Raw genomic sequence first — 24,256 nt, 5'->3', positions numbered from 1 at the left:
CGCGTAGCATGGGATCAAATTTATATCGCACGCTCTAAGGGGTGGCCTCCCCTCTCGGTCCCAACCGGAAACACCCATGCCCCCTGACCAGGTGGCATGCCTACTGGCTACAACCGACATCTTCCACCATGGCCTCTCTGTACGGTGTGTGCTGGAAAGGGGTTGACGACTTACTGAACCGTACCCTACCTGCGGCAGGGACAAGTGGTAGTACGAGGCAAGTATGGGGGTTAGTGGAACAAGACTCGGTTTACGGTCGACTCAGGAGGTTTATAAGTTCCCTGCATGACATGTATATCAAATATATTTCAACCGACGAAATCACCACCCATTATACCTTACTATGCCATACCGGACATAACCGTCCCGACGGGGACCGGCGACAAGCTCACTCCTACCCAAGGCAGAGGCTTTCTCGGATTCCTTTCCGGCATGCATGCAAGGCACATGAGGATGATTACCATCACAAGTATATTCATTTCCAACAGCAAGGAAATCACTATATGCATTCATGCAAATGATCATATCACATGAAATAACAAGTTCTCCGATATAAGGTGGTGTTATAAACGTGTCAACTAACACACCAAAAAAATATTATTTCGGTGTTCAGAATGCTTGCCTTCAATGGTGTGGAAAGGCAGGGTGCACTCCAAAACTTTTGAAAGCTTTCTTCTCTTCCAAAATCCTATTTTCAAAAATATGCAAATAACACATATTTCAAAAACAGTACAAAAAAGTTGTTTGGAAATTTTTTCAAATAAATCTTAAAATAAACTAGACAGAATTTGAGAGATGTAGGAAAAAGAATCAATTCATTTGGAGTTATATTTAAAAAGTTAAGCTCAGTCAAAGTTTTGGTCAAAATCTGTTATTTAAAATTAAAACAGAAAAAGAAAAACGTTTCGAATATACGTACACGTCGAAGGCGTACTCTGGAAATACGCCTCCACTTATCCAGCGTGGACTGCGCGTGGGTCACCAATAGTGGGCCCGCCTGGCCCACTGGTCAGGTTTGACTGGTCCAGGCGCGCGTCGTCTCCCCCTGACCGAACAGAGGCGGAGCTCCGGCGAAGCTCGCCGGCGAATGGCGGCGTCCCTCGGTGATCTGAGCGCATGGGCGTGCTCAGGAGGTCTAGACGAACTCGGGGGTACCCGCCATGGTCGCCGACGTGGACGGAGTTGCCGGCGACGAGCTTCGCGGCGGAGATGGCTTCGGGGCGAAGTGAGTTTGGGGCTGCGGTGGTTCCCGATCAAAATTGAGCAGGGGAACGAGTTTACGGGAGGATGAGAAGGTTCCTGGTGAAGAGAACGGAGAGGGGGAGGCCCTGGTGGTGCCGGAATGGCCGGGGCAGTGGCGGCGGCTGCGGTTGCCGGAGATGGGGAAGGAGACCTCCCCGGGTCGATTGGCTGCCAAAGGGGGTCCTAATAAGATGGCTTGGGGTTGCCTGTGTGCGGAGACGAGCTCGGGGCTCCTTTATATAGAGTCTCCAAGTCGGTTTGCGGCTGCCGTGGATGAGCTCGTCGGCGGACTGCCTTACTGTGTTGCAGGGCGACGTGGAGGCGACGAGAGCTAGCCGATGAGCGAGAGGATAAGCTTGCGCTGTTCCCAGGGGCAGGTGGCGAGCCGGGGTGGCTTTGGCGGCGCCGACCGTGGCAGAGGCGCGCTGCCGATGCCGGTGTGCCGCCAAAAGCTCTGTCGGCGTCGCTGTAGGCTGCCAGGGCGGCTTGGCGCGTTGCTGTGAGGGGGGGGGGGAGTGCGTGGCGTGGTGCTGCAGAGCGGGCCAAAACCAGGGGGGCCAGCGTGTCGGCTCGGGCGCGGTTCGTGCAATACACGCGCTCTGGGCGCGTATAGTGCACGCACGGAAGGTGTTCGATACAATGCCGTTGCATGCTACAGGTCACAGGTGAGGTTGGCAAGCAACAGGACTAGGCTAGGTTTAGTAAGGGTAACAAGGGACAAGGTGGTTTAGTCAGGTGGTCCAGTTCATAACACAAACTTACAATCGTGCCAAATCTGTTCATGCCCACAGGGTGTTTGACAAAATGCCAGAGGCATCTAGGCAGTACTTGGAGTGGCCAAAACTTCCAGAGTGGGGTCCCTTTGGATGCACAAGAGGGTGGTGAGGTTAGTTGGTGGAAAGCACAAACTTGATAGTGCAAGTTTTGCAGAACTTCAAATCTGGACAGGATGTGAATGGCATTATTTCATGAACCAAAAATATGCCAATGGGTGCATGCTCCTGGACTTAGGGGTTTGGTAGGGCTGTCTACAAGTAGGAGAAGGCACAAGGTTACTGGAGCAAAAATAAATAGGGTTGCAGTAGAAATCACAAGGCTGGACCAGAATGGAAAAGAGGTTGATTCACTCAAAATTTTCAAAGAACAGCACTAGGTTTTTGCATAATGTTGAATCATATGCTACTACCAACATCCCATAATTTTGGTGGAGGCTAGAAAGAAATATTTAGATGGGTTGTAGTGCAAAATTGCACTCTGGACCAGAGAAGAAAAATTGAGTGTAGAGCTCAAAATATTTCATGAATAAAAGATATTTTTGTATAAAAGTGATTTAAAAACATCACATGACATCTCCAAATTTTTGGTTGGAATTTTAAGTGAATTTATCAAATGGTTATAGTTCAAACATGGCCATATGACCTTGAAAAACCATTTTTCAAGAAAATAAAGATCAAGCAAATTTATTATGTAATTAGTTATACTGATAAAAGAAAAGTTTTTCTTGAGAGGTTAAACAAGTCCAATAGCATATTTGAAAGGTTTTCACTTTAGGGAACAACTCCATGATAATAAGAAAGGAAATGTTTCAAAAAAATCAAAAGGGAGTCCAAAAAAAATCAAAGTTTTAATTCCTGGCAAAAAATTTAATTTAATAAAACAAGGCCAAAATTTTGGGGTGTCACAACACTACCCCCCTTAAGAAAAATCTCGTCCTCGAGATTTGTTAAAAGCTGTTTTAAGAAAAACTATAAGCAGTAAAAATGTGGCTACAGTGAGAGGGAAATAAGTGGTGAAAAACCACAATGTGAATACTGGTGCTGCGTGGAAAAATCTACGGCTCAGGACAAAAACTTGAGATTTCAACGTCGGACGCAGTAAATTTAGAATAAATTCCAAATCTTATAGTACGCTAGTCGTACCCGAGAGCACAGTGCTCTCTCTGGCCGACAGGTGGACCCGGGGCCCACTGTCAGCCTCTTCTTCTCCCTCTGGTTCTCTCTTCTTCCTCTCTCCCGCGCGCTTTCTCCACCGGCGACACCTAGCGCGTAGGGCATCTAGGCCGTACCGCGGTAGGGCGCGGCGTGCTAGCTGCCGGTGCAGCGTGCACTCACCTTGCAGGCCAGCGCGCTGTCGGCACTGCTCGCGGATTCGTCTCTGAACACCGGCGATCGGCGACGAGCGGCGTTGGTGGACTTCGCCCACCGTACACCGAGCTCGAGCTATAAAATGGCCGGGGTGCCCCTCTCTTCTTCCTCGCACCTGGCCTCACTTCTCCTCCTCCTTCTTCCTCCATTACTTCTTACAAAAGCTCGGGTTAGGCTCTAATGGCGGAGGCGATGCCGGACTGGTTTGCGATCCTGATATGCGGAGGGCTGGCGACATTGCTGGGGCTCTCCGTGCTCCTGTGCGCGATGATCCTCGATGATCGTCGCGACGCTGCTGCTCGGGTGTTGGCTCTCCGCGGTGGTGGTGATCATGAGGAGTAGATGGGGTGTGCCGGGTGCTAACTGTTGTTAGGGGGTGATTAGCTGGATGTAACACCGTTGCAAAGTTTTGCAAACAGTGTATGTGTTCGCATGATTATGGTTGTGAGTCTGCTGCCGTGGTGTTGCGAGAAATTAATTAATCCACGCCGTGAGAAGGTGCAGATGTAGCAACTCAGGGAAAAGAAATCTCACTCCAGGATTTTACGAGGGAAAAACAGTTAATTTAAAGGGGCATAAACCACAACAAAAACTACACACATTAGTAGAAGCCAAATAATTGACTCGTCGTACAAACTCAGGGTATCACGCATAAGTCACACACATAAATAAATGTTGCAATAATGAACACCGCAGCGACGTCTAAAATGGGAATGGTAACTGGACGTGGTCCCTAGAAAACGTCTCCGGTACTGGGATACACTCCTCTTCTATCGGGGGAAGTGGATTGACCAGTCGATGCACGTGTCTCTCCTGGTCGGGCCTTAGTGCTCTGCCGATGGCGATCTGAGGATTTAAATCTGCGAGGCTCTGGAGATAACCCATCACACGTTGGGTTAAATGCTCTTGAGCGATGACGTACTGGACAAGGTTGGCCAGGACTGGGTCTCTCTCAATTCGTCCACCGGGAAAAGATGTCACTCCTCCGGGTGCTGCACGGCTCAGGAAGTAATAATACCCTCCTTCGCTGGCATAGGGTACCGCGAATCGAAGGCGAGCAAGCGCTTCGTATGCAACAGCTTCTATGGCCATATGTGGGCTTGGCATAGATTTCTCCACAAAGGAGACCTCCGTTGGATCCTGGTTTTAGTTTACGGGAGGGATGTGTACTGCTGCCCAATATCTCGAGGTGGAAGGGGTGATTCTCGATTTGAACAGCTCGTACTGGGGTGGCTGGGTAGCGCCCATGGTACTGCAGGTAAAATCCCGCAATATCTTGACAAAACCACCCGGGGTTGCATCTGGGGTTCTCAGATAAATGCTGGGGCTCGGCATGGCAAGAAATGGTTGTGAGGGTGGTGCACAAGGTGAGAGGTGCTTGGCAAGGTCACGCGGTGGCCTTTTTATAGCACCGGAGCTGGGTCATTTTTACCGTGGTGAATGGTAAAGAAAATTTTCAGCTCTGTTCCAAGGGTCGGGGTCAAGCCACAGATACACATATTTCACTATAGTGATGTGTTACTGTGGGGTTGACGGGGTGATTTTTGGTAACTGTGTCCGGGATAGAAATCTTATACTGCATACTGGCGTTTCCAGGCAAGGCTACTATTAAAACAGAGGCACGACAACAGGCGGCATTTAATTACAAGGCTACACGATTACAAAGCGAGGGTACACTGGGACTCGATACGACTCGGGTGACTTAGTCTACCTCGTTTACATCCAAGCGGGCGTGCCTTGAGGCTCCTCCACGGGTCTCGTCATCGGAATTAGCTGGACTGGGTTGAGGGGCTGCAGGCTCGGGGTAGCGATGAGGACCATCTCGGGGATTGTTGGCCACAATCCCGTTGGAGTGTGCTCCCAATATGCAACGAAGCACCTCTGGGGTTATCGCAGCACCTTGGCCGATGGCTGGGGCAGGCCTCAGGGACTCGATCGGGTGTCCAAACAGCACGACTGGGTTGTCGGTGTTGGGCTCGTTCTCTTCTCTCGCCTGGGCTCGACGAACAAGCTCTCCTCGAGCTGCGATCAGATCAATGGTGATCTGGTCGAACAATACCTCTAGTGCACTTACATAGCGCACTAGGTGCAATAATGCGGGATCTGTCTCATGATCTCCGTTGGCAACTTGGGGTGGTCTACCATACCCTTCACGTCTGGGGTAGTAGTGGAACGAGCGACAGTTAACTCTGGGCGACAAGTGCCGGAGATGAACTATAGCCTCTCGAGCAGCTAGTTGGATGGCTTGAGGTTCAAAGGAAGTTGTCCTTCCGGTGAACCTGTAGGGGCGCTCGGGCTCTAGACCCCTACCGTAGATGTGTACAGTGGCCCAGAATTGACGGTTCTCACCGCTCATGGGTCCTTGGTACACAACATATTCTGGGGGCTCTTCTAACGCATAGGCACGACGGGTGAGGTTTGCGAGTATGGTCACAAAGCCTCCAAGGTTGGTTGCCGTGGTCTCATTGTGCACGACAGGGCCAGGCATTGTAGCTTGGTTTGGGGAAGAGGCTGTGCTGTGCTGTGTTGGGGCTAGCGTGCCCCTTTTTATAGAAAAAAGGGGACGGAGTCTTCCTTTGCACGCTTGCGAGAAAGGACTATTTAAGATTCGATCACTGGCGCATGAGCGATAGGTTAGGTTGATAGGTTGGGCACCGACTGCCAAAAGGTGTTGGGTCACTGTGTGGCTATCTTGCACGAGAAGCTTGGCTGGGGTTTGGTTATGGTTTGGTGGGCTGGTTTGCCTAAATTTATAGACCCGGCTAAGATAGGATTAGCCAATGGTCAGCCTGGCTCTGATACCAAGTCTGTCACGACCCGATTTTTCCAGACATTGATTTCCAGAAAAATGGCCGTCGTGCTCACCAGCCCCAGGATTACTGTTAGCTGATGAGGCACCAACTTGATACAGAAATTCCAAGCAAAAATACAAAATATGTAGTACAAGACCATTCTGGCCTGTGAGTACAACAATTGGGTTTCTAGTGGTCGATGGCGGAAGCGGTTTGTGAGTCATCAGTGTCCATGGGACTCCATTTCCCATAGGAACAGCTGACCAGGTCAACTCCTATCTTCGCGAGGCTGCTATCACCGTTGCTTAGTTTCCGGGGCTGTCATCGCCACGCTCCTCTCCAAGCAAGCAATCTGGCCAAGACAATAGCCAGGGACAAGCCAGTGAGTACTTTGAATGTACTCGCAAACATTAAGAACACAGGTATAATATAATTGATAATCATGCACTGAAAAATTCCATGATCACATCGCCAGTCATAAATAAAACATCTTTTATGCATGCAAGCAGGTTATTTTCATGCAACATGGATAAGCAGTAATAGAGTGGGAATAAAATGCCGCAGTCGGGCGTCTGAGCGAGACCACATAAAGGGCTTTAAAAGAAATGCCACAGTCGGGCGTCTGAGCGACACCACATAAAGGGCTTTAAAAGAAATACCACAGTCGGGCGTCTGAGCGACACCACATAAAGGGCTTTAAAAGAAATGCCACAGTCGGGCGTCTGGGCGACACCACATAAAGGGCTTATAAGAGAAATGCCACGGTCGGGCGTCTGGGCGACACCACATAAAGGGCTTATAAGAGAAATGCCACAGTCGGGCGTCTCAGCGACACCACATAAAGGGCTTATAAAATAAATAATCACAATGAATATCCAGGAGATAGAACCGTCCCAGGGATACTCAATAATACAGATAATGCAACGGGTTAGTCCATCACAAAATAATAATCATGGTCCTCACAAGTAACTAGTCGGTATCCAAGTTTGGTTTAACAGTATCTCCTCCGAAGACCGACACTAAGACCAACACTTGACCCATCCCAGACTGTAATCCTTAACCATGGACACGGCTATTCGAATAGGTTTAATCTCCGCAGAGGGTGTACTCTTTACCCACGAGTAACAGATTCCTTTAGTCCATCAGGACTAATTCCGTCTACGACCTTTTAGTTGAAAACACGCCTAACTTGCACACACCAGCTTAACTCATCGGTGTCTGGAATCACCCACGACACTTGTTAAGCAAAACTCTAAGTGGGGAGGCTACAACCTCGCGTAGCATGGGATCAAATTTATATCGCGCGCTCTAAGGGGTGGCCTCCCATCTCGGTCCCAACCGGAAACACCCATGCCCCCTGACCAGGTGGCATGCCTACCGGCTACAACCGACATCTTCCACCATGGCCTCTCTGTACGATGTGTGCTGGAAAGGGGTTGATGACTTACTGAACCGTACCCTACCTGCGGCAGGGACAAGTGGTAGTACGAGGCAAGTATGGGGGTTACTGGAACAAGACTCGGTCTACGGTCGACTCAGGAGGTTTATAAGTTCCCTGCATGACATGTATATCAAATATATTTCAACCAACGAAATCACCACCCATTATACCTTACTATGCCATACCGGACATAACCGTCCCGACGGGGACCGGCGACAAGCTCACTCCTACCCAAGGCAGAGGCTTTCCCGGATTCCTTTCCGGCATGCATGCAAGGCACATGAGGATGATTACCATCACAAGTATATTCATTTCCAACAGCAAGGAAATCACTATATGCATTCATGCAAATGATCATATCACATGAAATAACAAGTTCTCCGATATAAGGTGGTGTTATAAACGTGTCAACTAACACACCAAAAAAATATTATTCCGGTGTTCAGAATGCTTGCCTTCAATGGTGTGGAAAGGCAGGGTGCACTCCAAAACTTTTGAAAGCTTTCTTCTCTTCCAAAATCCTATTTTCAAAAATATGCAAATAACACATATTTCAAAAACAGTACAAAAAAGTTGTTTGGAAATTTTTTCAAATAAATCTTAAAATAAACTAGACAGAATTTGAGAGATGTAGGAAAAAGAATCAATTCATTTGGAGTTATATTTAAAAAGTTAAGCTCAGTCAAAGTTTTGGTCAAAATCTGTTATTTAAAATTAAAACAGAAAAAGAAAAACGTTTCGAATATACGTACACGTCGAAGGCGTACTCTGGAAATACGCCTCCACTTATCCAGCGTGGACTGCGCGTGGGTCACGAATAGTGGGCCCGCCTGGCCCACTGCTCAGGTTTGACTGGTCCACGCGCGCGTCGTCTCCCCCTGACCGAACAGAGGCGGAGCTCCGGCGAGGCTCGCCGGCGAATGGCGGCGTCCCTCGGTGATCTGAGCGCATGGGCGTGCTCAGGAGGTCGAGACGAACTCGGGGGTACCCGCCATGGTCGCCGACGTGGACGGAGTTGCCGGCGATGAGCTTCGCGGCGGAGATGGCTTCGGGGGCGAAGTGAGTTTGGGGCTGCGGTGGTTCCCGATCAAAATCGAGCAGGGGAACAAGTTTACGGGAGGATGAGAAGGTTGCTGGTGAAGAGAACGGAGAGGGGGAGGCCCTGGTGGTGCCGGAATGGCCGGGGCAGTGGCGGCGGCTGCGGTTGCCGGAGATGGGGAAGAAGATCTCCCCGGGTCGATTGGCTGCCAAAGGGGGTCCTAATGAGATGGCTTGGGGTTGCCTGTGTGCGGAGACGAGCTCGGGGCTCCTTTATATAGCGTCTTCAAGTCGGTTTGCGGCTGCCGTGGATGAGCTCATCGGCGGACCGCCTTACTGTGTTGCAGGGCGACGTGGAGGCGACGAGAGCTAGCCGACAAGCGAGGGGATAAGCTTGCGCTGTTCCCAGGGGCAGGTGGCGAGCCGGGGTGGCTTTGGCGGCGCCGACCGTGGCAGAGGCGCGCTGCGGATGCCGGTGTGCCGCCAAAAGCTCTGTCGGCATCGCTCTAGGCTGCCAGGGCGGCTTGGCGCGTTGCTGTGAGGGGGGGGGAGTGCGTGGCGTGGTGCTGAAGAGCGGGCCAAAACCAGGGGGGCCAGCGTGTCGGCTCGGGCGCGGTTCGTGCAATACGCGCGCTCTGGGCGCGTCCAGTGCACGCACGGAAGGTGTTCGATACAATGCCGTAGCATGCTACAGGTCACAGGTGAGGTTGGCAAGCAACAGGACTAGGCTAGGTTTAGTAAAAGTAACAAGGGACAAGGTGGTTTCGTCAGGTGGTCAAGTTCATAACACAAACTTACAATCGTGCCAAATCTGTTCATGCCCACAGGGTGTTTAACAAAATGCCAGAGGCATCTAGGCAGTACTTGGAGTGGCCAAAACTTCCAGAGTGGGGTCCCTTTGGATGCACAAGAGGGTGGTGAGGTTAGTTGGTGGAAAGCACAAACTTGATAGTGCAAGTTTTGCAGAACTTCAAATCTGGACAGGATGTGAATGGCATTATTTCATGAACCAAAAATATGCCAATGGGTGCATGCTCCTGGACTTAGGGGTTTGGTAGGGCTGTCTACAAGTAGGAGAAGGCACAAGGTTACTGGAGCAAAAATAAATAGGGTTGCAGTAGAAATCACAAGGCTGGACCAGAATGGAAAAGAGGTTGATTCACTCAAAATTTTCAAAGAACAGCACTAGGTTTTTGCATAATGTTGAATCATATGCTACTACCAACATCCCATAATTTTGGTGGAGGCTAGAAAGAAATATTTAGATGGGTTGTAGTGCAAAATTGCACTCTGGACCAGAGAAGAAAAATTGAGTGTAGAGCTCAAAATATTTCATGAATAAAAGATATTTTTGTATAAAAGTGATTTAAAAACATCACATGACATCTCCAAATTTTTGGTTGGAATTTTAAGTGAATTTATCAAATGGTTATAGTTCAAACATGGCCATATGACCTTGAAAAACCATTTTTCAAGAAAATAAAGATCAAGCAAATTTATTATGTAATTAGTTATACTGATAAAAGAAAAGTTTTTCTTGAGAGGTTAAACAAGTCCAATAGCATATTTGAAAGGTTTTCACTTTAGGGAACAACTCCATGATAATAAGAAAGGAAATGTTTCAAAAAAATCAAAAGGGAGTCCAAAAAAAATCAAAGTTTTAATTCCTGGCAAAAAATTTAATTTAATAAAACAAGGCCAAAATTTTGGGGTGTCACAACACTACCCCCCTTAAGAAAAATCTCGTCCTCGAGATTTGTTAAAAGCTGTTTTAAGAAAAACTATAAGCAGTAAAAATGTGGCTACAGTGAGAGGGCAATAAGTGGTGAAAAACCACAATGTGAATACTGGTGCTGCGTGGGAACATCTATGGTTCAGGACAAAAACGTGAGATTTCTACGTCGGACGCCGTAAATTTAGAATAAATTCTAAATCTTATAATACGCTAGTCGTACCCGAGAGCACAGTGCTCTCTCTGGCCGACAGGTGGACCCGGGGCCCACTGTCAGCCTCTTCTTCTCCCTCTGGTTCTCTCTTCTTCCTCTCTCCCGCGCGCTTTCTCCACCAGCGACACCTAGCGCGTAGGGCATCTAGGCCGTACCGCGGTAGTGCGCGGCGTGCTAGCTGCCGGTGCAGCGTGCACTAACCTCACGGGCTAGCGTGCTGTCGGCACTGCTCGCGGATTCGTCTCTCAACACCGGCGATCGGCGACGAGCGGCATTGGTGGACTTCGCCCACCGTACACCGAGCTCGAGCTATAAAATGGCCGGGGTGCCCCTCTCTTCTTCCTCGCACCTGGCCTCACTTCTCCTCCTCCTTCTTCCTCCATTACTTCTTACAAAAGCTTGGGTTAGGCTCTAATGGCGGAGGCGATGCCGGACTGGTTTGCGATCCTGATATGCGGAGGGCTGGCGACACTACTGGGGCTCTCCGTGCTCCTGTGCGCGATGATCCTCGATGATCGTCGCGACGCTACTGCTCGGGTGTTGGCTCTCCGCGGTGGTGGTGATCACGAGGAGTAGATGGGGTGTGCCGGGTGCTAACTGTTGTTAGGGGGTGATTAGCTGGATGTAACACCGTTGCAAAGTTTTGCAAATAGTGTATGTGTTCGCATGATTATGGTTGTGAGTCTGCTGCCGTGGTGTTGCGAGAAATTAATTAATCCACGCCGTGAGAAGGTGCAGATGTAGCAACTCAGGGAAAAGAAATCTCACTCCAGGATTTTACGAGGGAAAAATAGTTAATTTAAAGGGGCATAAACCACAACAAAAACTACACACATTAGTAGAAGCCAAATAATTGACTCGTCGTACAAACTCAGGACATCACGCATAAGTCACACACATAAATGAATGTTGCAATAATGAACACCGCAGCGACGTCTAAAATGGGAATGGTAACAGGACGGGGTCCCTAGAAAACGTCTCTGGTACTGGGATACACTCCTCTTCTATCGAGGGAAGTGGATTGACCAGTCGATGCACGTGTCTCTCCTGGTCGGGCCTTAGTGCTCTGCCGATGGCGATCTGAGGATTTAAATCTGCGAGGCTCTGGAGATAACCCATCACACGTTGGGTTAAATGCTCTTGAGCGATGACGTACTGGACAAGGTTGGCCAGGACTGGGTCTCTCTCAATTCGTCCACCGGGAAAAGATGTCACTCCTTCGGGTGCTTCACGGCTCAGGAAGTAATAATACCCTCCTTCGCTGGCATAGGGTACCGCGAATCGAAGGCGAGCAAGCGCTTCGTATGCAACAGCTTCTATGGCCATATGTGGGCTTGGCATAGATTTCTCCACAAAGGAGACCTCCGTTGGATCCTGGTTTGAGTTTACGGGAGGGATGTGTACTGCTGCCCAATATCTCGAGGTGGAAGGGGTGATTCTCGATTTGAACAGCTCGTACTGGGGTGGCTGGGTAGCGCCCATGGTACTGCAGGTAAAATCCCGCAATATCTTGACAAAACCACCCGGGGTTGCATCTGGGGTTCTCAGATAAATGCTGGGGCTCGACATGGCAAGAAATGGTTGTGAGGGTGGTGCACAAGGTGAGAGGTGCTTGGCAAGGTCACGCGGTGGCCTTTTTATAGCACCGGAGCTGGGTCATTTTTACCGTGGTGAATGGTAAAGAAAATTTTCAGCTCTGTTCCAAGGGTCGGGGTCAAGCCACAGATACACATATTTCACTATAGTGATGTGTTACTGTGGGGTTGACGGGGTGATTTTTGGTAACTGTGTCCGGGATAGAAATCTTATACTGCATACTGGCGTATCCAGGCAAGGCTACTATTAAAACAGAGGCACGACAACAGGCGGCATTTAATTACAAGGCTACACGATTACAAAGCGAGGGTACACTGGGACTCGATACGACTCGGGTGACTTAGTCTACCTCGTTTACATCCAAGCGGGCGTGCCTTGAGGCTCCTCCACGGGTCTCGTTGTCGGAATTAGCTGGACTGGGTTGAGGGGCTGCAGGCTCGGGGTAGCGATGAGGACCATCTCGGGGATTGTTGGCCACAATCCCGTTGGAGTGTGCTCCCAATATGCAACGAAGCACCTCTGGGGTTATCGCAGCACCTTGGCCGATGGCTGGGGCAGGCCTCAGGGACTCGATCGGGTGTCCAAACAGCACGACTGGGTTGTCGGTGTTGGGCTCGTTCTCTTCTCTCGCCGGGGCTCGACGAACAAGCTCTCCTCGAGCTGCGATCAGATCAATGGTGATCTGGTCGAACAATACCTCTAGTGCACTTACATAGCGCACTAGGTGCAATAATGCGGGATCTGTCTCATGATCTCCGTTGGCAACTTGGGGTGGTCTACCATACCCTTCACGTCTGGGGTAGTAGTGGAACGAGCGACAGTTAACTCTGGGCGACAAGTGCCGGAGATGAACTATAGCCTCTCGAGCAGCTAGTTGGATGGCTTGAGGTTCAAAGGAAGTTGTCCTTCCGGTGAACCTGTAGGGGCGCTCGGGCTCTAGACCCCTACCGTAGATGTGTACAGTGGCCCAGAATTGACGGTTCTCACCGCTCATGGGTCCTTGGTACACAACATATTCTGGGGGCTCTTCTAACGCATAGGCACGACGGGTGAGGTTTGCGAGTATGGTCACAAAACCTCCAAGGTTGGTTGCCGTGGTCTCATTGTGCACGACAGGGCCAGGCATTGTAGCTTGGTTTGGGGTAGAGGCTGTGCTGTGCTGTGTTGGGGCTAGCGTGCCCCTTTTTATAGAAAAAAGGGGACGGAGTCTTCCTTTGCACGCTTGCGAGAAAGGACTATTTAAGATTCGATCACTGGCGCATGAGCGACAGGTTAGGTTGATAGGTTGGGCACCGACTGCCAAAAGGTGTTGGGTCACTGTGTGGCTATCTTGCACGAGAAGCTTGGCTGGGGTTTGGTTATGGTTTGGTGGGTTGGTTTGCCTAAGTTTATTGACCCGGCTAAGATAGGATTAGCCAATGGTCAGCCTGGCTCTGATACCAAGTCTGTCACGACCCGATTTTTCCAGACATTGCTTTCCAGAAAAATGGCCGTCGTGCTCACCAGCCCCAGGATTACTGTTAGCTGATGAGGCACCAACTTGATACAGAAATTCCAAGCAAAAATACAAAATATGTAGTACAAGACCATTCTGGCCTGTGAGTACAACAATTGGGTTTCTAGTGGTCGATGGCGGAAGCGGTTTGTGAGTCATCAGTGTCCATGGGACTCCATTTCCCACAGGAACAGCTGACCAGGTCAACTCCTATCTTCGCGAGGCTGCTATCACCGTTGCTTAGTTTCCGGGGCTGTCATCACCACGCTCCTCTCCAAGCAAGCAATCTGGCCAAGACAATAGCCAGGGACAAGCCAGTGAGTACTTTGAATGTACTCGCAAACATTAAGAACACAGGTATAATATAATTGATAATCATGCACTGAAAAATTCCATGATCACATCGCCAGTCATAAATAAAACATCTTTTATGCATGCAAGCAGGTTATTTTCATGCAACATGAATAAGCAGTAATAGAGTGGGAATAAAATGCCGCAGTCGGGCGTCTGAGCGACACCACATAAAGGGCTTTAAAAGAAATGCCACAGTCAGGCATCTGAGCGACACCACATAAAGGGCTTTAAAAGAAATGCCACAGTCGGGCGTCTGAGCGACACCACATAAAGGGCTTTAAAAGAAATGCCACAGTTGGGCGTCTGGGCGACACCACATAAAGGGCTTATAAGAGAAATGCCACAGTCGGGCGTCTGGGCGACACCACATAAAGGGCTTATAAGAGAAATGCCACAGTCGGGCGTCTCAGCGACACCACATAAAGGGCTTATAAAATAAATAATCACAATGAATATCCAGGAGATAGAACCGTCCCAGGGATACTCAATAATACAGATAATGCAACGGGTTAGTCCATCACAAAATAATAATCATGGTCCTCACAAGTAACTAGTCGGTATCCAAGTTTGGTTTAACAGTATCTCCTCCGAAGACCGACACTAAGACCAACACTTGACCCATCCCAGACTGTAATCCTTAACCATGGACACGGCTATTCGAATAGGTTTAATCTCCGCAGAGGGTGTACTCTTTACCCACGAGTAACAGATTCCTTTAGTCCATCAGGACTAATTCCGTCTACGACCTTTTAGTTGAAAACACGCCTAACTTGCACACACCAGCTTAACTCATCGGTGTCTGGAATCACCCACGACACTTGTTAAGCAAAACTCTAAGTGGGGAGGCTACAACCTCGCGTAGCATGGGATCAAATTTATATCGCGCGCTCTAAGGGGTGGCCTCCCATCTCGGTCCCAACCGGAAACACCCATGCCCCCTGACCAGGTGGCATGCCTACCGGCTACAACCGACATCTTCCACCATGGCCTCTCTGTACGATGTGTGCTGGAAAGGGGTTGATGACTTACTGAACCGTACCCTACCTGCGGCAGGGACAAGTGGTAGTACGAGGCAAGTATGGGGGTTACTGGAACAAGACTCGGTCTACGGTCCACTCAGGAGGTTTATAAGTTCCCTGCATGACATGTATATCAAATATATTTCAACCGACGAAATCACCACCCATTATACCTTACTATTCCATACCGGACATAACCGTCCCGACGGGGACCGGCGACAAGCTCACTCCTACCCAAGGCAGAGGCTTTCCCGGATTCCTTTCCGGCATGCATGCAAGGCACATGAGGATGATTACCATCACAAGTATATTCATTTCCAACAGCAAGGAAATCACTATATGCATTCATGCAAATGATCATATCACATGAAATAACAAGTTCTCCGATATAAGGTGGTGTTATAAACGTGTCAACTAACACACCAAAAAAATATTATTCCGGTGTTCAGAATGCTTGCCTTCAATGGTGTGGAAAGGCAGGGTGCACTCCAAAACTTTTGAAAGCTTTCTTCTCTTCCAAAATCCTATTTTCAAAAATATGCAAATAACACATATTTCAAAAACAGTACAAAAAAGTTGTTTGGAAATTTTTTCAAATAAATCTTAAAATAAACTAGACAGAATTTGAGAGATGTAGGAAAAAGAATCAATTCATTTGGAGTTATATTTAAAAAGTTAAGCTCAGTCAAAGTTTTGGTCAAAATCTGTTATTTAAAATTAAAACAGAAAAAGAAAAACGTTTCGAATATACGTACACGTCGAAGGCGTACTCTGGAAATACGCCTCCACTTATCCAGCGTGGACTACGCGTGGGTCACCGATAGTGGGCCCGCCTGGCCCACTGGTCAGGTTTGACTGGTCCACGCGCGCGTCGTCTCCTCCTGACCGAACAGAGGCGGAGCTCCGGCGAGGCTCGCCGGCGAATGGCGGCGTCCCTCGGTAATCTGAGCGCATGGGCGTGCTCAGGAGGTCGAGACGAACTCGGGGGTACCCGCCATGGTCGCCGACGTGGACGGAGTTGCCGGCGACGAGCTTCGCGGCGGAGATGGCTTCGTGGGCGAAGTGAGTTTGGGGCTGCGGTGGTTCCCGATCAAAATCGAGCAGGGGAACAAGTTTACAGGAGGATGAGAAGGTTCTTGGTGAAGAGAACGGAGAGGGGGAGGCCCTGGTGGTGCCGGAATGGCCGGGGCAGTGGCGGCGGCTGCGGTTGCCGGAGATGGGGAAGGAGACCTCCCCGGGTCGATTGGCTGCCAAAGGGGGTCCTAGGGAGATGGCTTGGGATTGCCTGTGTGCGGAGACGAGCTCGGGGCTCCTTTATATAGCGTCTCCAAGTCGGTTCGCGGCTGCCGTGGATGTGCTCGTCGGCAGACCGCCTTACTGTGTTGCAGGGCGACGTGGAGGCGACGAGAGCTAGCCGATGAGCGAGGGGATAAGCTTGCGCTGTTCCCAGGGGCAGGTGGCGAGCCGGGGTGGCTTTGGCGGTGCCGACCGTGGCAGAGGCGCGCTGCGGACGCCGGTGTGCCGCCAAAAGCTCTGTCGGCGTCGCTGTAGTCTGCCAGGGCGGCTTGGCGCGTTGCTGTGAGGCGGGGAAGTGCGTGGCGTGGTGCTGCAGAGCAGGCCAAAACCAGGGGGGCCAGCGTGTCGGCTCGGGCGCGGTTCGTGCAATACGCGCGCTCTGGGCGCGTCCAGTGCATGCACGGAAGGTGTTCGATACAATGTCGTGGCATGCTACAGGTCACAGGTGAGGTTGGCAAGCAACAGGACTAGGCTAGGTTTAGTAAGGGTAACAAGGGACAAGGTGGTTTGGTCAGGTGGTCAAGTTCATAACACAAACTTACAATCGTGCCAAATCTGTTCATGCCCACAGGGTGTTTAACAAAATGCCAGAGGCATCTAGGCAGTACTTGGAGTGGCCAAAACTTCCAAAGTGGGGTCTCTTTGGATGCACAAGAGGGTGGTGAGGTTAGTTGGTGGAAAGCACAAACTTGATAGTGCAAGTTTTGCAGAACTTCAAATCTGGACAGGATGTGAATGGCATTATTTCATGACCAAAAATATGCCAATGGGTGCATGCTCCTGGACTTAGGGGTTTGGTAGGGCTGTCTACAAGTAGGAGAAGGCACAAGGTTACTGGAGCAAAAATAAATAGGGTTGCAGTAGAAATCACAAGGCTGGACCAGAATGGAAAAGAGGTTGATTCACTCAAAATTTTCAAAGAACAGCACTAGGTTTTTGCATAATGTTTAATCATATGCTACTACCAACATCCCATAATTTTGGTGGAGGCTAGAAAGAAATATTTAGATGGGTTGTAGTGCAAAATTGCACTCTGGACCAGAGAAGAAAAATTGAGTGTAGAGCTCAAAATATTTCATGAATAAAAGATATTTTTGTATAAAAGTGATTTAAAAACATCACATGACATCTCCAAATTTTTGGTTGGAATTTTAAGTGAATTTATCAAATGGTTATAGTTCAAATATGTCCATATGACCTTGAAAAACCATTTTTCAAGAAAATAAAGATCAAGCAAATTAATTATGTAATTAGTTATACTGATAAAAGAAAAGTTTTTCTTGAGAGGTTAAACAAGTCCAATAACATATTTGAAAGGTTTACACTTTAGGGAACAACTCCATGATAATTAGAAAGGAAATGTTTCAAAAAAATCAAAAGGGAGTCCAAAAAAATCAAAGTTTTAATTCCTGGCAAAAATTTTAATTTAATAAAACAAGGCCAAAATTTTGGGGTGTCACATAACATTCAATGCCCATGATGAACCAAAGTGCAGAACAGTACAAGCGCCTGCCGTGTTAGTACGCAGTCCCATCGTGGACGGGTTTTGACTTACCAAGGTCCTCATGGACGGGGGCAGCGGACAACACGTCATTTATCAGGACACACTCCATAAAATGGAAATAGACAGGAGCCGCATCAAACAAAGTAACACAACCATCCGGGGAATTATTCCTAGTCGGGAGGCGCGGTGCACGGGAAAAATCACACTTGACGTGGTATTCGGATTGCCGGAGAACTATCAGTCCGAAGAAATAACCTTCCAAGTGGCCCCGTTCAGCAGCGGATATCACGCCCTGTTGGGGCGGGATGCTTTTACACGCTTCCAAGCTATACCTCACTATGGATATATGAAGCTCAAAATGCCCGGACCAAACGGTATAATCACTCTCGCCAGTGACCCGGACATAGCACTCCGTGCTGAAAACAAAACCGCATCCCAGGCCTTGGAGGCGCTATCCGAAGCCCTCGCGGCCGAAGAATTAACCGCACTCCGCTCCACGGTGGACATGGATGACATGATCCTCGACAAACGCCCTAAATCCACCACCTTCAAACCAGCAGAACAAATAGTCAAATTCCAGGTCCACCCAACGGACCCCAAGAAGACAGCATCTATCGGAGCTCAACTGGATCCAAAAGTTGACGCTGCACTATGAGAATTCCTGCGCGAAAACTGGGACATATTCGCCTGGCTCCCTTCAGATATGCCAGGGATCCCACGTGATCTGGCCGAACATAGCCTCAATATATTAAAGGGGTTTAAACCGGTTAAGCAAACACTGCAGCACTTTTCCGAACCCAAGCGACACGCCATGGGGGAAGAGCTGGCCAAACTCATCGAGGCCGGATTCATTAGAGAAATCAAACACCCGGACTGGCTGGCAAACCTAGTGATGGTACCAAAGAAGGACAAATCCTGGTGCCTGTGCGTCGATTTCAAAGACCTCAATAAGGCCTGCCCTAAGGATCCCTTCCCCTTCCACCGAATTGATCAAATCATCGACGCCACTGCAGGACACGACTCACTATGTTTCCTCGATGCATATTCCGGATACCATCAAATCAAAATGAAGGAGTCCGATCAAGCCGCAACAACATTTATCACTCCATATGGGCCATTCTGCTTCAACACCATGCCCTTTGGGCTCAAGAGCGCCGGCGCCACATATCAACGCATGATTCAAACATGCCTAGAGAAACAGATTGGCAAAACAGTAGAAGCTTACGTTGATGATGTCGTCATCAAAACCAGGCACGTGGAAACACTAATAGACGACTTACGTCTTACATTCCACAACCTCAGGGCGTATGGCATTAAGCTCAACCCGGAAAAGTGTGTCTTCGGCGTCCCCATTGGAAAACTGCTCAGCTTCATCGTTTCCACTAGAGGAATGGAAGCAAACCCAGCCAAAATCCGAGCTTTGTCACAATTGGCAAGCCAACAGACCTTAAACAAGTTCAAAAACTTGCAGGTTGCGTGGCAGGTCTAAGACGCTTTATCTCCCGATTAGGAGAAAAGGCACTGCCACTCTATCGCCTTCTATAGAGAACCGACCACTTCGAGTGGATGGAAGCAGCAACAGCTAGACTGGAAGAAATAAAAACCCTTCTTGCGGGGAATCCAATACTGGCCGCACCAAACGCCGGCAAACCAATGTTATTATACATATTGGCAACACATCAGGTGGTGAGCGCCGTACTCATCGTCAAATGAGAACAGGAGGACATAAATTCCCGCTTCAGAAGCATGTATACTACGTATCTACTGTCCTTACACCATGCAAATCCCAGTACCCTCATTACCAAAAATAGCATACACAGTCTTCATGGCATCCCGAAAGCTCCGACACTACTTCCAGGAGTGTTCGATCACGGTGGCCTCCGTAGTACCACTTGTCGGTGTCAAAACCGACGGATCTTGGGTAGGGGGTCCCGAACTATGCGTCTAAGGGGGATGGTAACAGGAGGCGGGAGACACAATGTTTACCTAGGCTCGGGCCCTCTTGATGGAGGTAATACCCTACTTCCTGCTTGATTGCTCTTGATGATATGAGTATTACAAGAGTTGATCTACCACGAGATCGGAGAGGCTAAACCCTAGAAGCTAGCCTATGGTATGATTGTTGTTGTCCTACGGACTAAACCCCTCCGGTTTATATAGACACCGGAGGGGCTAGAGTTACACAGAGTCGGTTACAAGGGAGGAGATCTACATATCCGAATCGCCAAGCTTGCCTTCCACGCAAAAGAGAGTCCCATCCGGACACGGGACGAAGTCTTCAATTTTGTATCTTCATAGTCCAACAGTCCGGCTAAAGTATATAGTCCGGCTGTCCGAGGACCCCCTAATCCAGGACTCCCTCAGTAGCCCCTGAACCAGGCTTCAATGACGATGAGTCTGCCCCGCAGATTGTCTTCGGCATTGCAAGCCGGGTTCCTCCTTCGAATACTCCATAGAAGATTTTGAACACAAGGATAGTGTCTGGCTCTGCAAAAAAAATTCCACATACCACCGTAAAGAGTATAATATTTCCAGAAATCTAATCTGCTGACAACTTTTCATAACGTGACATCACACCACGGCCCCAGTCATTATTTGAACCATTTTTCTCAACCAGCTACTGCACATATTGCGAGGCGGTTTTCTTGGCATGTCTTGTCGAAGCATAGATCGTGTCCCCTTATCACGGGATCCTCATCAATACGGGTGTGGGTAACCCAATCGTGCTCGTTTGTATGACTCCTCGATTTTAGGCAAGTTCCAAACGGCCACGTGGAGGACGCTTGATATTCGCCCTCTTTATAAAGGGGCCAAGGCCTGTCCTTTTCTTCTCGCACTCAATCCTTCCCTTCCCCCACCCCGAGTTCCAACACCCAAGGCTTACCTAAGCGCTTTAGGCTTTCAACCATGTCCAGATCAAACTTTCAAGGCCGATGGATGGCTTCCTCTGCCATAGAGGAGGACATCAAGAAGCTAAGGGAGGCCAGGTATTTGACCGCCGAAATCGCACACATGCTGCCTGCTCAAGGGCAGGTCATCCCCACTCCCAAACCCAACGAGAGCGTCGTATTTGTTTCCCAATTCCTCCGAGGGCTAGGCTTTAGTCTTGATCCCTTTGTTAGAGGGATTATGTTCTATTACGGGCTTGATTTCCACGATCTAGCTCCAGATTCCATCCTTCACATCTCGTCGTTTATCGTCGTGTGTGAGGCCTTCCTCCGCATCACCCCACACTTTGGATTATGGCTCAAGACCTTCAATGTGAAGCCGAAGATAATCGATGGGCAACACACAGAATGCGGAGGTGCCATAATAAGCAAAGGCATCGATGCTCCATGGCCAAAGGGTTCCTTCCCGGAGGTGTCCAACTTATGGCAGCGGGAGTGGTTTTATATCACAGCTCCCCGAAGTACGAAGTGGGCAGCTGTCCCTGCCTTCCGCCTAGGCCCCCCGCCACAACTGGCGTTATGGGTCAACAAGGGGCTGGACTGGGGGCCAGTCAATGACGGCCGACATTACAAAGTCGCATTCGAGATCTCCTCAAGAGGGATGTCAGTCTAGTCAAGGTAATGCAAGTTATGCTGGTTCGTCGAGTCCTGCCATGCCAACGCCGATCTCTCTGTATGTGGGAGTCCAACCCGGAAGGACCGCGAACTATTCTGTAGTTCTTCGGCGTGACATTCGAAGAGATGTATGGATTGTTCTTCGGATCACGAATAAAGTGTCCGGTCACCACCGAGGATACGGGTCCCAACTGTAATCGTCCAGATACCCAGGTAAGTAATTCTGCGGCCGAACATGCTGTCTTTTTATTTGTCACAACATCATTCTGAAAAAATCGCTCTTGACTAGGACTGGATAAAAAGGCGAAGATGATCAGGTGTTCGGCCCCCCTTCCCGAAGGCTCGCCGGATCCTGTACTAGCCAGGATGCTGGAGTACGCACCTTATCAAGTACCCTCGGGGGAAGATAAAGGGAGAGACAAAAAAGCCGAAAGCGAGGCTCACGCATTACTCATCCAAACCGGGGGAATTAGTGCCTCCACGAAGGAGGATAATCGAGGAGAAGAATTTGAAATTCCCTCTCCCCCAAGAAGGAAAAGAACCGCTCCTGAAGACTTGGAAACAAGGGTTTCCTAACGAGAGAAGAAAGCCTCGCCAGGGGGCCCTGACCCGGAGGTCATCCTTACCGCACAGTGCCCGCAAGGGGGTCAGCCCTCCACCGAGCTGTAAGTGAACAGAAGTACTTTTGGAAAATATATTTTGCTTTATCTCCACGGACAATAACCGAGACACATGTCTTGCAGTCCGGATCGTAGCCCTTCCCGACAGAGTTCATCTTCGGGGGATCTTCTTCCGGAGATGATGGAGAGCGAAATGCCTCCCCTTGTCTTCCCGCCTCCTGGGGCGGATGACGCTGAGGTGTCATCACGAAGGATTTCTCCTGATCCGCCAAGGCCAGAAGGTAACCCTTCAGCCACCCGAAGTCTGGAGTATTTGGCTCCTAAGGGGAGCAACAGAAAGAGTCCGGGATTGTCCGGTGCGCAACCGGACGTACTGACGGGTCTTTTGGAGCAAGCGGCTATCTCGGAGGAGCATCGTACTTTAATGGGTATGGTGGTTGAGAGGATCTCATCCGCCAAAAGTGGGTTGCATGAAGCTTTTACGAGCCTGCTAAAAGGCTTTGAGGTACGCAAAGTAATAAAAAAAATGACGGTACCGCACACGCTAGGTGTGCTCTATACAGATAGTAGCCCTTGAGACTCTGGTTGCTGTCCCTAGGTGGCAAACAGAGGATCATAGTCCCAAGTAATGATCGTGCTCCTTTCATGTGCAGGCAGCGGACGGTCCAGTGGCTGGCCGGACTGCTGAGTTGGCCGGACTGAGCCGGCAACTGGACGCGGCAGATGCCGACATTGCGCTTGTGAGCAAGCGTCTTGATGAGGCACATGGTATGTATTTTCGGGTGGTCAAAAAGTATTAAGAGGAGCATGATGCTAGTATCTAATATATGATGTGACTGCAGACGGAGCTGCCGTCGTGGAGACCCTTCGCGCGGAACTTGCCCGAGCCAAGGAACAAGCCAGGACAAGTGATGTGGCCGCCCTAAAGGTGGCCGAAAACTTTAGAGCCGAACAGGCTGCTCATGGCAACTACGAAGATAAAATAGCCAAGATGGCTATTGAGCTAAAGGATGGCACCGACCGGTATGAGCTTCTTTAAAAGGAAAGCCAGGCAAAAGCGGCGGACCTGAAGAGAGCCACGGTAGCGGCCAAGGAAACCCGCTCGAAAATTAGAGCGGCGAAGGAGGAGCTCCACCAAGCTGGAGATATCATGACTGGGAAGCCCTTTTTGTTGCGGACGAAGTTCGGAGATCCAAAGTATGCCCCTCTGGATCAGCTATGGAGTTCTGTAGACCCGTACTTGGACTTGGCAACGAGTGCTGCTGATGCGACTGATTTTTTCAAAGATCAAAAGGGTTACAAAGTGGAAAAGTTGTTCTGGTCGCAATTCAGTACTCCAACGCGTCCGCTACTATTAAATGAACAAATGCCCGAGTGGGCTGAGCTCCATAGGTTGTCCGGGCTTGCCATGAGGTATGTCATGGATCATCTTTGGCCGGAAGGGCCAAGGCCAAATAGTTATTTTGGTTTAGTGCAACAATTCCTTGGTGCTATGCAGCATATCGATGCCGCAAAGAGGTCGGCATGCATAGAGGGCGCACGGATGGCTCTTGCCCGTGTTAAGACATACTGGGTAGAGATGGATGCCACCGCTATTGCAACCCAGGGTCCGGCTGTAGGCCATGTCTCGGTTGAGAACTATTTAGAAGAAGTCCTAGAAAGCGCTCGTTTAATAGAGGCGTAGTGCTCGAAGAGTATCATGTTCGAGTGACATGTTTCCCAATTGTGAAGACAATATTTTTTTGAGTTATAAAGGCTGTGTTTATACTTTTGCCTGAAAGTATTATGGTGCCTCCTGTGCGGCCGTTTATGTATGTATATATCCTGAAAGTTTGCAGTCATCGGCTTGAGCCCCCACGCACATAATGCGAGGGTGTTCAGAAAAGTGCATATTCACACTTGATCCAACGTCTTGGTCCATTAAGGAGGTGATAGCGCGGCGAACAAGGAAATCAGACTATATTGCTTTAACACTTTCACTTAGCCATAGGAGTTTGACAGTGGGGCTACTATATAGCCCCTGGTACTTCCATGCTTATCCGAATACGGTGTGCGTACATACATGACCGGGAAACCGGTCCTTCGTTAATGTGGAGGAATCGCGAGGATTCCGATGAGTCCTCGAGTGGTTGACTAGTCTCGCGCTTTATCATGACAGTCAGTTTTCAGCTTTCTCTACTGAGGTGCTCATCCATATGAACTAGGG

The sequence above is a fragment of the Triticum urartu genome, chromosome 7A (assembly GCF_056163025.1).
Source record: "Triticum urartu cultivar PI428250 chromosome 7A, HENAU_Tu73, whole genome shotgun sequence".
NCBI lineage: Eukaryota > Viridiplantae > Streptophyta > Magnoliopsida > Poales > Poaceae > Triticum > Triticum urartu.
The sequence above is the reverse complement of the archived record's forward strand: the minus strand, read 5'-3'. Positions refer to the sequence as shown.